The sequence below is a fragment of the Macrobrachium rosenbergii genome, chromosome 43, assembly GCF_040412425.1.
Source record: "Macrobrachium rosenbergii isolate ZJJX-2024 chromosome 43, ASM4041242v1, whole genome shotgun sequence".
Classification (NCBI taxonomy): Eukaryota; Metazoa; Arthropoda; class Malacostraca; order Decapoda; family Palaemonidae; genus Macrobrachium; species Macrobrachium rosenbergii.
In genome coordinates, this window is record NC_089783.1 from 51,635,625 (window position 1) to 51,641,624 (window position 6,000).

At 35.0% G+C, this 6,000-nt stretch overlaps 1 protein-coding gene across 1 annotated transcript in view; it reads right to left on the reverse strand.

Annotated features, from left to right (window-relative positions):
• Window positions 1-6,000, reverse strand: part of ImpL2 (Ecdysone-inducible gene L2) — a 43,097-nt gene that overhangs the window by 20,492 nt on the left and 16,605 nt on the right. The gene's annotated exons all lie outside the window — the stretch shown is intronic.

A 6,000-nucleotide genomic window follows, 5' to 3' on the forward strand; every position in this document is an offset into this window, starting at 1 on the left:
AGCATAGAGAATATAAGAGAGTCTGGAATTTTTTTTTATGTTGGTTACTATTCCAGTTTCACAATGCAGTTTGAAGGCCGTGATTTAGACAAAGCATCACAGATTACAAGGTATGTGCTCAAAGCGATTAAACTCTTGAAAGAGAGAGAGAGATAGAGAGGTAGAGGCTTAAAGATGCGTTTAGCATGTGCTAAAAAAACAAATTGATAACATTGTGCTTAGAGGATATATTTGCCGTGCTTATTGTAAAGATTACACTCACGCGTCCCTCGCATTGCAAATCATATACTTCCCAGGACTTCTTCCTCGCTTTGTTTCTGGCAGAAAAACTGTCCCAGAAAGGCTTCTCTAACGATCTAATCTGTTTCTGCATCCTCGTGTATAAATATATATATGAGTATGTTTTATGAATATATTTATATAAATATATTTTTTAAATATATTTATAGTTATATGCTAGTTTAATCTTATTGCCGTTGCATTTCATATTTAAGATAGTTATATGCTAGTTTAATATTAGTTGCCGTTATATATATATATTTCATATATATATATATATATATATATATATATATATATATATATATATATATATATATATATATATATATATATATATATATATATATATATATATATATATATATATATATATATATATTACTTACTCTCTTTAGAGTACAAACAAACTATTAAATTGCTGCACTTTACGTAATTGCAGGAGGAGACACCATCACATATAAAGCACAAGTCTATAAATCCTCAATGATATTGCATGAACTGTGTTAAAATCATTTTCCTCTTTGCATATATAGACGTGCACGGCTAATTAGTTGCCCGTGCATCTATAAACAGACGGATGCTATGCTAATATTCTGGAGCGCGTACCTTTTCAAATCCGTGCACCACCTGTTACGAAACCAGACGAACACTGATAATGTTTTGTTTGTATTCCAATTTCATTATTGTATTTTATCAGGTGATGAGCTTGCGTCTACCCAGCGCCGATAAGGCAAAAGGACGCCCCATTTTTGTACAGAAAGATGATCCCTTGATTGTCCCAGTCTGCTGCTTGCGTCTCTTCTAACATCGTGTGCGCTAAAATGCGTTATCTCTCTCTCTCTCTCTCTCTCTACATGCACACACACACACACATATATATATATGTATGTATGTATATATATATATATATATATCTTATGCTCAATATACATTAAATATATTGTAAGTGGTTCATATCAATGGTATTCGAACTGCCGCCTAGTTTGGACTATTACCCTCCCCCCCACCACAAACCTTTCATATAACTCACCTCACCTGATTAGCTATCTGGCGCATTGCTAACTGCTCAGATCAACATAAACATAGTGGCAGTTAGCAGAATATGTCTAATGCGTTCAGATCGCCGAAGACACTTGGTGGTGAGACTAATACCCCCAGAATGTATGGCAATAAACTAATATATATGTATATATATATGTGTATATATATACATATATCCCACAAAAACACACACATATTCTGATTGCGATATATATTATATATATATATATGTATACATAAACATAGTGGCATTATGGATGTATGTATGTATGTATGTGTTTTTATTTATGTGTACTGTATGTTCCACCATAACTCTGAAACGCTTTGAGCAATTTCAGCCAAACTTGGTGTAACATAACGTGACTTACTATCTAGAAAGCAGCACTGTGGGGTAAGACATCATTAGCACCAAAGGGCACCAAAGGAGGGTGGGGTGGGAAGGGCTTCCCTGAAACGGGGCTGGTTCTGCCTGTGAAATGGGGCTGGGTATGCCCGTAGACTTAGCAACCTTGCGAATTTATCATACTTATCATCGTTATACATATGACTTGCTATCTGGAAAAGAATACTGTGGGGGTAAGACATCAGTGGCACCAAAGGGGTTGGGGGATGGGAAGGGGGTGACAGAGAGAGAGAGAGAGGAACTGAAAGAGAGAGTAGAAGGGGTGTTAGGGAGAAGAAAGAGGGAAAGAGAAAGGGGAGGCTGGAGATAAAAAGAGAGAGGGAGAGAGTGAGAGAAAGAAGGAGTGAGAGGAGAGGAAGTGAGAGAGAGAGTAGGGGGTGTTAGGGGAGAAAGAGGGAAAAGTGAGAGATAGAGAGAGAGAGAGAGAGAGAGAGAGAGAGAGTTTATCAGTTGTCATTCAGAGTTATCTGGGCCAGTGCCGGGTTGGTCAGCTATATATATATATATATATATATATATATATATATATATATATATATATATATATATATATATATATATATATATATATATATATATATATAGGCTATACATGCATACATACATACATACACACACATATACATACATACATATATAAATATATATGCATGCATACATACATGCATACATACATACACACATATATATATATATATATATACATATACACATATTGATGAGTGTTTTGTATATATGAATATGAAGCCGAAGCATTTGGAAGTGGGCAAAGCTGAAATGGAATTTGGAAGCTTCTGACCTGATAAGAGGTTCTAAAGGAGATGGTACGGACAAGTGTGAAGGAAAGTGAAGAGGGAGTGATAAAGTGAAGGAAGCTTTTTAGGGAAGAAGGTTGAGTGGACAAGAGGCGCCAGGGCAACCGACCCCTTAGCATAGGTATAGCAGTGGAGAAAAATAAGAAGATACATGTTCATATACAAGTGTATTCGTGTATACGGAATATAAGTAGATGGGTTTGTAAGCTTTCTTTTTATACGACATAAATCAAGAAGTGAGGGAATTGTGACGTTTTAATCACGGGAAGATCTGTCTGAAATTTGAGGGCAAGTACATAGGCACCTAAAGCTTTTAAACGATTCAGAATCTGCGTTTCGATGAAAAACTCAAGGTTGTGAAAGATAAGATTCCTGAGTAAGATTTGTAACACCAAAAAATGTCCTACGCAAGCATTTTGCGTTGAAGTACTCGGTATAAGTTGTCTCGTAAGTCTGTGGTTCTCCGTAGGGGCGGGTAGTGGCGTCAGTGCAGGCATTACGTAATGTTCTTGTCAGCGGGCCTTCGGCCCCTAGCTGCAACCCTGTCGTTCCTTTTACTGTACCTCTTTTCATATTCTCTTTCTTCCATCTTAGTTTCCACCTTCTCCTAACAATTGATTCATTGTGCAACTGCTTTGAGGTTTTCCTCCTGTTACGCATTTCAAACCTTTTACTGTCAATTTCCATTTCAGCGCTGAATGACCTCATAGGTCCCAGTGCTTGGCCTTTGGCCTAAATTCTGTATTCAGTTCAATTTAATTCAAGTCTGTGGGTCCCATGGAAACACCTTAAAAGAGACAATGACTAAATATGTTAAGTTTTATCAGTCAGTCTATATATTTACTCCTAAGGCGTCGTATGGTGTTAAAATAAGGACGTTTGATTCTTAACCAACAAGCACATAAGTTCAAATTCTGCTATGAATTTTCGAGTGAATGGACAAAGAATTAACACAATGAAAGGCGAGATTGGATACCAAAATTGTTTTTCCATCAGTTTTGCAGTTCGTCTCATCTACACCTTCAGCAAATTGTGATATTATCTTTCCATTTGCTTTAAAACATATTTTCTCGTTGTTGCTGCTCACCTGCGCCGGCATAAAAAACAGAAACCTCTTTGTATTAAGGAGTATTAAGGAGTATTTTCGTGTTTCTACTGGCTTCCGTTTCCTCTGGGACATTTCGCCTGTTTCCGACTGAAGGTTTCGAATGTTTCTCAAAATAAGGAAAGCGATCGAGGAAGACATTAAAGGGATCTGGTTCATAAATTGTTATTTTTCTGATTTAGTCATTCTTTCCTTTACAGTTAGATTGATCGTATATATATATATATATATATATATATATATATATATATATATATATATATATATATATATATATATATATATATATATATATATATATATATACACACACACACACTTCAACTGCTAATGCACATATGGCATCTACATGTGTTAACTATACTGGTCCCATGACACGGGTGAATGTCAAGTGTAGTTGGACGCAGACCTTCAGACGTATGTATATATACTGTATATATATGTGTGTGTATGCTATATATATATATATATATATATATATATATATATATATATATATATATATATATATATATACGTATGTATGTATATACACATACATTTATATATGTAATATCCAGCACTTTTTAAATAATGTTCAAAATACGCTCTTAAGTATATGAGTTTTTTTTGAGAGGCACTAGTTTACAACGACTCTCCCTTTTTAAAAGGAGCATAAAATTAAATATTGTCCTTCTTTTTGCTTTTAATATTGTAATCCATATTTCTATTCCTGCATTTATTGCGCTTTCTTTAATTAGCGATTTTTGTAAATATCATTTGCTTTTGAATTTAGGACCGGTTCGTATTTTATTTTATTTTCTTACTGAAACTTTTTGGTTATACTTTTTTTCTCCTCATTTTTGACTGAAGGTCTTTTGATAATAACATGTTGGGAAATATTTTGTCAAAATAGATCGATATATCCTAAATTGCCGCTGATTTGCCTTTGTTTTCAAGATATCTTTTATTCCTATATACTAATGCACTAGCAAATATTAGCCATACATTCGTATGTTTTAACTAATTTAAATAACGAAAAGAAATAATAGCTAACTCTGCTTTGTAAACTCAACAAAGTGATGTCAGGTGTAAGATACAAATTAAATCAATTAAATATTTTCATTTGACTTCCTCGTTACATTGATATTACAGCTCTCAGTCGGAGATGTTTCAGGCAGAACAGATATTTTCATCCCCAGATAACATTCCAACACTTGCTAGAAACGATGGTTAAGTGACCTTTTAATGGAATGTTTGTTTACTCTTCATTAACTCAGGCCACTTTATTTTGTCAGAATTACGTGACATCACAATCGGCAAAGATTGGTCGACGGCGGGGAAAAAGATAAGACGTTATCTGTCGCCAATGGGAGTATGTCGTATACTGTATAGCACAGAAAAGAGCAAACAGTAGGGATTATATCTCCATTAAGGCTCCTCCCAAAATAATAAATGCATAACAAGTGTTATTACTTCTATTTGATAACCTAAATTCACGGCGCACAGGTTTGCTGGGTTTCGTCTTCAAAAGGTTGAATCAATAAAAAAAAATTGAGACTGAATTGGGATGTTCACAATCGCTGCTACTTCATCGATATCCATTAGGAGTTGAATACCTGATCCATTTTTCCTACAATCTCGCTTTTAAGAGAGCCTGTTGCTCGCTTTTGGTATTTACCGAGTATCTCTAAACACACACACGCGCGCAAGCACGCACGCAATTGGAAAATTACAAAAACTCAAGACGTATCTCCTTCCCAGTCCCATTCTACGAGTCGCTGCTGGAAAGAATAGATGAAATTGCATATATCCAACTAATCAGAGTCAGCAGTTTTCCATGCTCTTGTGATTTTCGTAACCTCAATGTTCTGGGGATATTTTACGGCCAATAGACGAAGTATATTCTATTCAGACGATTCATCTTAAATAAAAATAAAAGTAAAAGCATCCAAGGATCTTGTCCAACCTTTCTAAATTGGAAAGATTCCTCCTTTTTTTTTTCTTCAATAAATTCACCTCTTAGATCTGAATACTATCCATCACTCACTCTTTTCCATATGTGTAATTCATTCACCTGGCTGGCTAGAGGGCTTCTGCAAGGCTCCTCAATCCTCTTCCCAGCAAGTAAAGGCCATGTAATTTTGTCATGATGAAATCATTGAATTAACTCGCAGAACTTTGTTTTTTTTTTTATCAGTACAAAGTTTCTGCAATCGCTACACAGACATGTTCCCAAAATAGTCCATAACCGTTTGGCTGCTGTATTTCAGTAATTTCACTTCAGATTGTTAGTATCTTCAATCTCAGTTCCTCTCATGCGTCAGTCCTCTGTAATCATAACTTAAATAGCTTCATTAAATGTTTTTTCTCGT